The sequence below is a fragment of the Marmota flaviventris genome, chromosome 9, assembly GCF_047511675.1.
Source record: "Marmota flaviventris isolate mMarFla1 chromosome 9, mMarFla1.hap1, whole genome shotgun sequence".
Classification (NCBI taxonomy): domain Eukaryota; kingdom Metazoa; phylum Chordata; class Mammalia; order Rodentia; family Sciuridae; genus Marmota; species Marmota flaviventris.
The window spans coordinates 128569366-128579639 of NC_092506.1; the positions used below are offsets into that span (position 1 = coordinate 128569366).

The 10274-nt window shown below is 38.4% G+C and overlaps 1 long non-coding RNA gene across 1 annotated transcript; it reads right to left on the reverse strand.

The window, feature by feature from the left end:
* Positions 1 to 2897: 2897 nt before the first annotated feature.
* Positions 2898 to 5163, reverse strand: LOC139707152 (uncharacterized). The gene is made up of 2 exons (XR_011708688.1): positions 5063 to 5163; positions 2898 to 2930 (listed from the first exon to the last, which is right to left on the reverse strand). It is a non-coding gene; the product is annotated as an uncharacterized lncRNA (long non-coding RNA).
* Positions 5164 to 10274: the final 5111 nt, after the last annotated feature.

The window sequence follows — 10274 nt, forward strand, 5'->3', positions numbered from 1 at the left end:
GAAAATGTTCTTTTTATACAAAATAGGATAATGCTCATCATTAAAGAGAATGAAATCATGGCATATGCAAGTAAATGGATGGAGCTGAAGAATATTATGCTGAGTGGAGTAAGCCAATCCCCCCAAACCAAATGCGGAATGTTTTCTCTCACATAAAATTTCTGATATGTAATGGAAAGGAGGGAGAAGCATGGGAGGAATAGGAAAAAAAAAAACTATAGATAAGGCAGTGGGGAGGAAGGGAAAGAAAGGGAGCATGGGGATAGGAAAGTGATGGAATGAGATGGATGTCATTATCCTAAGTACATGTATGAAGACATGAATGGTGTGCCTCTGTTGTGTACAAGAGATATGAAATATTGTACTCTATTTGGGTAATATGAATTACAATGCATTCTACTGTATTTTATAACAAATTAGAATAAAATCTAAAAATTATGTTATAAAAGATTGTGAGAAAATTCAGAGGAAATAAAATATTTAAATACAAAAATAAAAAAAAACATGTTTATATATGTTGAAATGTTTTATATATTCAATTGTGGAGTTTGTAATACTCAAGAATAAGTGTAACATATTATGAAAAAAAGCAAATACTTTTGAAGCAACTAAAATATATTCATTTATTAAAAAATAATATATTGTCTCATTTAAATTTATTCTTTGAGTGAGATACAGAAAGACAGAATACAAAGAGTGATTAAGAAAGTAAAACAAAATAGGTAGAAGTGGGAAACTAAATATACAAATGAAGAAAGAAGTCTTAATGTACTAGAGAATCCATGCTAAAAATAAGAAAAGTAGTGAATGCATGATAAGACTGTGAGGAATGACAGATTATTTATCCTCTGATAAATCTCTGAAAACCTATTTTCTTGGGATATAGATAACATATGAAACTATTACTCACAAGTTTAGACACGATTTTGTAATTACTTATTCATGAAAGTTTATTAAATAATATCAATACTAGATACTTCCTGGAATTTTCCTCCAATTCGATGAAATCTTCCATATATTTTAGAATATGTATGTGCATGTGCACTCTAGAACACTATGTATAAATGTATATATGTTTTATCTAAGGTTAACTTTTCTATGTATGTGAAATAATTTGATTCTTTTATATTTTTCTAAATATAATGGTAAATGAAATATTTTTGTAGAAAATATAATATGAGTGATCTGTTTACTTTATTTGAAAGTGTCTGAATTTTTTTTTTACATAACTGGCTTTGTAAGCCAGTCATTTCTATATTTTAAATAAAAGGTGTGTTTGAGGGGGCTGGGGATGTGGCTCAAGCAGTAGCATGCTCGCCTGGCATGCGCATGGCGTTGGGTTCGATCCTCAGCACCACATACAAATAAAGATGTTGTGTCCGCCAAAAACTAAAAAAAAACTTAAAAAATATCTCTCTCTCTCTCTCTCTCTCTCTCTCTCTCTCTCTCTAAAAAAAGGTGTGTTTGAATAAAAGCATTTTAAGAAAGCCTCCACTCAATGATGAATAAAATTCCCTATTAAAGAGTATTTATTTATTTTTTTAGTACAAAATGTTTCCCATGAAAAGAAGGAATGGATGTTAGCCCACCACAGTACGCTAAATCACCTTTCATATAAACCTATGGCAGGGATGCTAAGAAGATTATATTTCAAAGCACAATGGATCTCAAACATCAAATAAAACTCTAGGCTTCATGAAACCAAAAGAAAAGATTTTACCAGCATTTTCTATTTACCACAAAGCCTCTCTCAAAGAAGTAGGCAGTCCTATGCTAAGTATTTGATAGCATACCCTTGGTGTCAACATTTCCTATTCTTCTATAACAATCACTGAAGGTCCAGATTTCCCCTCACAGTCAGAATTCTATTTTCTTCTATAGGGTATGCTCATAAAGCAAAACAAATAGAAGTTCATGGAAAAGGACTTTTTCACTCATATTTTCCTTACTGTCTTTTTTCTGGAAACAAACAGAAGGCATCTGTCTTCAAAATTGCTTTCACCATAGTTTACTACAATTTTCTAATCCCAATATTGGACTGCAGGATCCTCTTTTGTGGGAGCCAGTGTTGAGGGTCTTCTGTTGCCAAACAGAGGCCTCACAAGCCATGTGGAATGTGGATGATCCATGTCATGTCTTGTGAGCTGCATAGCTTACACAGTTGCTTTCCAAAGGAGTCAACCTGATGTGATCTAAAAGGTCCTGTATTATATAAATTCTGATTTTCTTTTAAATTGGCCATCTTTATTCAGCTCAGCTAGTGTGCTGCTCCTAATGGTCTCTGCATTAATACTAGTGAAACACAAAAGAGCAGTGGGCCTCAACCATTTTTTTTTTTCACCTGTTTCAATCCAAATATTCTTCAGGACTACTTCAGGTTTTTTTGTATAAAAAGCCCAACCATCTTAAATAGATTAATATACCAGTGGATTAAAAGGCCCTATTCTTATAGCTTTATGACTCTAATTAGCTTGAATGCTTAAAATTGATTTAAGTTATAAACCATGCTGTTTGTTGCAGTAAATGGTATTGTGTATGCACATCAAATCACTGTATCAGTGTGAAGTAAATGTATGGATACTTAGATCAAGACAGCAGAGGCATGGGTGAGAAAGTCTACACATCAAGAAAGACCTGAAAGACCTGTGTTTGTGCCTGGAGCTGGGATTATGACTCAATGGTATAACACTTGCTTAGCATGTTTGAGGCACAGGGTTTCATCTAAGCACTGCATATAAACAAAATAAACAAAATAAAGACCCATCAACATCCAAAAATGTATATAAATAAATAAAGTGCTTAAATACTTTCTCAGAATTAGTCTATGCCGTTTTAAGAAAATAAGAACAAAATGAAATGTTTCACCCCTTGTAGAAAAGCTATTACCTTCAATAAAGTGCTGCTTATAAATTTATTTCTTCTTTGTTATCCTGTGAGGAAATTACAACATGTTAAAAATTCAGTTGTATGTTATCAGCCAAAAGAATGATTGAATATCAGAGTTTTTCTTCCTATGCAAAAATCACCACCCTTACTGTTATTGTAGGAGAAATTAATAAACACAGAAAGCTTGGCTATTCTCACAAAGTTTATGTAAACATGTTACTCTAAATTAAATTTATATAATCAATTATGATTTGCTACCAATGCAGATGTCTTGTTACTATTTGGAACACATGAAGAGGTGATGAATTGATCACTATTTCAGTTTCAAGAGAAACATTTCCTATAAGGGTGTCTGTATTTTGTCAAGAAGATAAACCAAGAACAGTAAGGACATATTGATTCCTGATCCATGCAAAAATAACTGAGAAAGAAGGGTGATATCACTTAGAAAATGTACACAAGTCTATAAACCACTTTAAAAAAATCATATTAAAAATACATACAAAGAACTACAGATCCAGTTAAGAAAAAATCAGCTACTCCAGCCAATAAAACTACAGGAGATATCACAATATCAATACTTGAGAAATAGTGCCACTTGTTATCTGATCATATCACTCACTGAAACATTACCCAGGAGAGTCAAAGCCAGTATAAACACTCCAAGAACCATTTAGAGCACACTATTCTTTAAGACCTCAGAAGTAAATGTAGCTAGAACCTACTGACATACTAAAATTGCTTATTATCACAAAGGTGAACCAATATATTCTGCTTTACAACTCTCTTGGCAGGCCAGAGAACAGGGTAAATTTATTATCTACAGTACCATTATGCTCACAAAGATCTCTGTATTATTCATAAGACTGCATATAAATTATAAAAAAACATATTTTTTCCAGTTTATAACATTGTTTTATACATATCAATACATTATGTCGTGGCCAGCAAAGTACATATTATTACTGACAGCTGTTGACATGATTCAATAAAGCCCCAAGGGGTTTCACTGATAATCCTAAATCAGAACTACTTTTCCAAATAAAAAGCCACTTCTATCTCTCACAATATTTAGAGGAGGTTTGCAGAAATGTCAGTGGTTCATAAGGAAGAAACTTGGGCAGAAGCCCCAAGAAACCAGTGTAATTTTCTAAGTTTAGTGGGGAGGAGAGGGGGTCTTGTATATTAAAAAATAAGCCCTCTGTAGAAAATGGAGTCTCTCATGTGAAGATTAATAAGTCTAATTTTGGAAAGAGAGTTTCTATCAGACTTTGCTAGTATTTTATTTGGTTTCTTATCTTTCTCTTCCTGTGTCAGATGGTGAAGTGCCTAATTTTAAACCACATTTTGAGATGAATGTCCTTAAAAAAGTTTAGAGATTTTTCTATTGACTTTGAATTCCAGTGCAGTTTTCAATTTTGCAAGTCATATTAAATAGGCAGACTGCATAACCAAATGTTATTCGGATGTCTTCAAATAAATTTAATAATTTCTTTTTTTATTCCATGTACAAAGGAATAATTTAATTACAATGAATAAAAGTTGAGAGTAGTTGGTTCTTTTCATAAAGCAAAATTTTTTAGACATCAAGAACTCCATGAATACAATTTTGAGCTGAAATATGGGTGGACTCCTCCTGCCCCGGCTGGCCCCAGCGCACCTCTGGCACACATGTCTACCCAGAAAGTTAAGTCATGGGGGAGCGAGATTGGCGCCTCTGAGGCCCTGGCTCCGACTCCCGGGCTCCGGCTCCCCGCCAACGGCTCTGGCTCCCCGCCCCAGGCTCCCGCCCCCACCGCTGCTGGCCTGGCTCCCATCCACGGACTGGCCTGCTCTGCCAGAGCCTCCGCCGCCCTGCCCGCTGCAGCTCCTTCCTGTCAGGCCCTGTAGTGCGGCGCCCCTGTCTCTGCCCCCGGCGCGGACAAGGGCGGCCGCCTGCGGGGCGGGGCTCCCCTCCTCCTCCTTCTCCTCCTAGAGGCTCAGCCGGGGGTTGCCTCTGACACTCCGCTTCACCTTCACACACCCCCAGCACTTCCCGAGTCCTGCCTCCCCTGGCTGCCCTGGGGAGAGCTGGAGCCTAGGCTGTCTCCAACCCCGCACCAGTCTGGGCGGCAGGCGCTCGCTTCTCCAGTGGGGGCCGCGCCTGCGCCCCTCCGCCCCCCGCCTCGGCGCTCACCTCTGGCCTGCACCGGGGGCTGCAGCCTCCCCCCGCCTCGCGCTCCGGGACTCGTCTCCGGAGTTCTCCCGAGGCGCTGGAGGCCTCCTTTCTCTCCCGCGACTCCGCTTCTCCCCCGCGCTTCCCGCCCTCCCCACCCCAAACCCCAACTCCATGGCGCCTCTGGGATGCAGCTCCCCTTTTCCGCACATTCGGGCAGCGGTCCCCACACCCAGAAACAGCCCTCTTGGGGGCGCTCGGCTCCTCGGGGCTCCGTGTGGGCACTCACAGCCCGGGGTGGGGACCCGGAGCCCCCGCCTACCTCCCACCCGCCTTCGCAGCCCCTGAGGAAGGCGCGGTGACTGGCTCCAGTCATTGGTCCTTCAGGTGCCGGCTGCCCAGTGCGCTGACCTTCGCTGCCAAAGCTGTAGCTGAGGCTGCCTCCGCCAAGTTCCCTTGTTATAACTCCTCCTGTTAGCAACTCCTCCTGCTCCACTCCTCCCCCTCCTCCTCCTCCACTCTTCTTCCTCCTTCTCCTCCTCCTCCCCTCCTCCTCTTCCTCCTCTCCCTGCTCCACCCTCCCCCTCCTCCTCCTCATCTCAGCATGAGAGAGTTGGACTGAACCAGCTCTGGAGCAGAGGAGGGGGGCTCAGGAGCAAGGCCGTCCCTCCCTCCTCCTCCCCAACAGTGACCGCTGCCAAGTCCTGTCACTGGGGAAAGGACAGGGCGGAGGAGGGGACAAAGGTGGATTGAGAAAAAAAAAAAAAAAAGAAATATGGGTGGAGGGCATAGGAGGTGGAGAGGTGGGGCAATTCTCCCTGGGCCATGGAAGTTTTTCAGTATCTCTCCACCAAATTAAAAGTAATAAAAATTAAGAAAAAAACTTATAAGGAGAAAAAGAACTTCTGAAGCCATCAACATTTTTCTTTTTCTTTAGTCTCCACCTTAGAACCTAAAATATTTTATGCTGCTATCATCATCCAATGATGGTTCTGCAGGCTTATGGGGGAAAGGCATTTTCAAATTTTTAAAAATCTTTCTGGATGATTTGCACTTATTCTTTTATTAATTATGATTTCTTTGTATTCTATCCTAAATATGATTTTAATATTGTCAATTTTCCTTATGTGTCTCAACAAATCATTTTTTCCTCCACTAAAATCATTAGTATTCATTCAACGAATTCTTTTTTGTTATTTAAAAAAATTATATTTTCCATAATGTCTAGAGGCAGGACTGAGATATTTGGCTTTCATAATTGTGCTAATATTCACACCAAATTTATAAGGTAGTGGGAGAATATTTTCACAATTAAAGGCATATATGTCTATAAATATTTTTCTATAGTTCAATACAGTTTACTAAGAGAGTCAACAAAATTTTAATGAAGAAAAAATAAATCACTGTCTATAAGATGACTGCTGTTTTTCATACAACCTCTGCACATCATGTGATTGAAACCTGGCATCCAGCCTATAGTGAATAAATTAACTAATTATCTGTCACTAATTAACTCATTCTAAAACTTATTAGCTCATGTTTGGGATGGTCTTCAATTTAGGCTCAGTTCACCTGGAATCTTTGCTGCATATGATTAGCTGATGGTTGGTAAATACAATGAACTTTAGAGTATAATCTGGCTGCCAATAAAACACCCTGATGTTTTTTCCCCAAATAACTCATGATTAAAAAAGTATTGTGTGCTTGTTTTCATGGAGGTACCAGTGTTCTGAAAGCAAAAACGAAAACATTCAAATGTTTCTTGACCAGATACCTGACTAATACTCTTTCACAGCAAACAGCATTACATAATTCATAAGAATGAACAACTGGATAGTGGCTTTGCAGGTTTTTTAGGAAGGCAGGTGAGTGCCCAATGCCTGGGATCCATGTGACTTACCTGGAAACCTGACAAGCACCAAGTTGATCTTTCTTTGTGCAAGGCTGCCAATCATGAGGCCACTGCAGATATTTGTGACCAGTCAACTACTGAGCCGAGTGCCCAGCTGGGTTTGACACATTTCTGAGCTGACTCAAATCTTCTGAAATGATTCCTGTTTTCTGCCTCCAGCCAGAAAGTCATCTCAGTAATTATATTTCCCACCTTGGTCTCCTTTTTCCTCTATTTGCTTTCTATTTAAAAAATGAAATAAAATAAACAAAGAAAAATTAAAAAAATTCTTCTGAATGCCTATATATCTCACATTTCTTTTTGTTTTGAAAACATAGGACTGTGTGGTACTTTACATTCTCTCTAGATCAGCCTGTTCTCTAATGAATAAACCTTGATTAAACTTCCAACATATTCAATGACAACCTATATTTTGTATGTAAAGGGGTGTTGAGATAAATTCTAGCTGTTGTTTCTTTGTTGAGAGCCACAGCCAGTCAGAATGAAGCCTGGCATTTGCCAGAGAGAATGTTTGAAAGGTGACAAGGAATGTTTGAAAGGTTAAGCCAGGGAACCATTGAGATGATGATTTGAGTTAAGCTATATCTAATTGCTGTGATGCTAGATTGATTGCATTGAATATTTGACCTTTACTGTCGGGCAATGGGGTGGCTCTTGCTGCCTTGGGCGCCTGCTAATTTGAAGTTCTTGCTCTATTTTGGAGTTCTCCTGAGTTTTCCCAGAGAGTTCCCATTGGTTGGGGAAGTGCCGGAGGGGGGATTTCCAGTGTGGGGGGTTGCTGGAAGGGCTATGTGAGTGGCATTGGCGAAAAAGTATGAGTGCAGTGCCGGTGAGAGTTGAAATAAAGTAGTTGCTGTTTGAACCTACAAGGCTTTGTGGTGGCTCAGTTATTTGTGCCCAGCCAGACTGCGGCATTTCTTCTTGATGTAAACTGTGAAGTGTATGAAAAATAAGTCCAAGCACATTACTCTAAATCTTTTGTCATTTAAAATGATAGACCTCAGCCAGAGCAAAGGAACATATACAAAAATACTTGCACCAGCCTGGTTTCAGACCCCCCCCCCAACCCTAATGGAGCAGCTGACCCCAAAACAATAAGCCCAGGAAATACCCTATTCACATTCTGGTTCCATGTTAATTACTCAGCTGGGATCAGTGCAGAGAAGTAGGCAAATATCAAAGGTGCCAGTTTAGCTCAAGACATTATCAGCATATTTTCTCAACTACTATTGCTGGGAGTATTGAATTGTGGGTGTAATAGTGTAGAATAAAGTAAATCACCAATACCCTGAGCGAGACCTTCCAGAGCCCTGGCCCAATTCTGCTGACCACAGTAATATCTCCACAACTACCAATTGCTCCTAAAAGAAATTTGTTTGTGCACTATTTCAACTTTAACAAATTTTGTTCTAGTTACTATGTTCTGAAGTTTAAAGTTTTAGACGAAAAGGTGACTGGGCATGTGCAAATATCTGTAAACTGCAAACAAATAAATTTGCATTCTTTTTTCTAGAACTTTTATGGACTATGGTTTCCAACAGTCATTCACAAAAGAGGTTAGAAAAAAAAAAATCCCTGTTTATTCCCAAGGAATCTTTACACAACACTTTTACACTGGCTACTTCACATAAACTTGCCTCAGGGATTTAATTCATAAATCAAATGAATTTCCTGCAGCCTGTACAGTGCTGTTGTAATGGCTATTATAATAATGTAAAATTGTCATGAGTGATGAAACATGCCTGGAATCCTAGAAGTTCAGGAAAATGAGGCAGAAGAATTGTTAGTTTGAAGACAGCCTCATTCACTTAACAAGGCTCCAAGAAACTTAGTGAGAGCCTGTCTCAAAATATAACATAAAAAAGACAGTGAATGTGGCTCAATGGAAAGCACCCCCAGGTTCAATACTCAGCACCAAACCAAAAATTAAAAAATAAATAAATAAACATAAGGATTCAGGGTACAAAAACATGTAAAAAATGTTGGCAACAGCATAAATTTAATAAATATGTTTTTGATAAAAGTGTTAAGGTTCTTTAAAAGCCCAAAATAAATATGCTACATAATCCACTAGTAATAATTTGGGGTACTACCACAAGGTTGTACATGCCTGTACTCTCTGTGCCTTAGAAGGGTGAGACAAGAGGATCTCAAGTTAGAGACCAGACTCAAAAACTTGGCAAAGTCCTAAGCATATCAGTAAACCCTGTCTCAATAATAAATAAATAAATAAAAGTGGTGGAGACTGGGTATGTAGCACATTGGTAAAATGCCCATGATTAATCCCTGGGTTCAATCCTCAGTACCACAAATAATTAAATAAATAAAATAAAAGAGAGAAAGAGATAGATTGAACTATCATGTAATTTAAATTCAAAATAAATTTTTAAAAAATATGCGTATATATGTAAAGCAATTGAAATCCTTTTGCTGAAGATATTGCTACACTTCTATTTTTATTGTATCTTCATTCACAGTATCCAATAAAAGGAAACAAGTGTCTTTTAGATAAAAGGTATTATCAGAAAATGCCTTCCAGCTGCAGATTATTCAACTAATGCCTTTAGAAACTACACACTTAAAATTAAAACTGGTCTCTAGAAGGCAAGACTCAGATACTGGTGTTTTTAAAGTACTCCAAGATATTTGGTATCTGTGGGCACCTTGTTTCAGACTGTTCTAAAATTCAGAACGAGGTACATATGGGAGGTCAAGATGAAACCACAATATACAGTAAATTCTTCAATGGGTAATCTTAACTCAGACACTCTAATAGATGAAACAGTTTTGGAGATAAAACTAGATTCCCTGTTTCACTGATTTCTGGGTTATGGATTCAATACAAACATATATTAGAAAAGACTTAAGGCTACTGGTTAAAATCTATTTATAATAGGTATTGAAAATATACCAAAGGCTGGCTGTGTTGGTGCAGGCCTGTAATCCCAGTTGCTGGTGAGGCTGAGACAAAAGCATCAAATTTCAAAACAGCCTTAGCAAAAGTGAGGTGCTAAATGACTCAGTGAAACCTCATCTCTTAATGAAGTAAAAAATAACCCTGACACTGAGTCTCAGTAGTCCAGTGTTCCTAATTTTAATCTCTAGTATCCACCATAAAAAAAAAATATGTACCAGGGGGCTGGGGCTGGAGCTCAGTGGTAGCTAACTTGTCTGGCACTTCTTTTAATTCTCAGAACTACATATAAGTAAACAAAATAAAGGTCTATCAACAACTAAAAATAGTTTTTTTACCAAGTGTACCTATTTGTTGACAGCCTGTGACCTAATTTGCTGTGTACTTTAGTTTTTGAGATGGAAGTT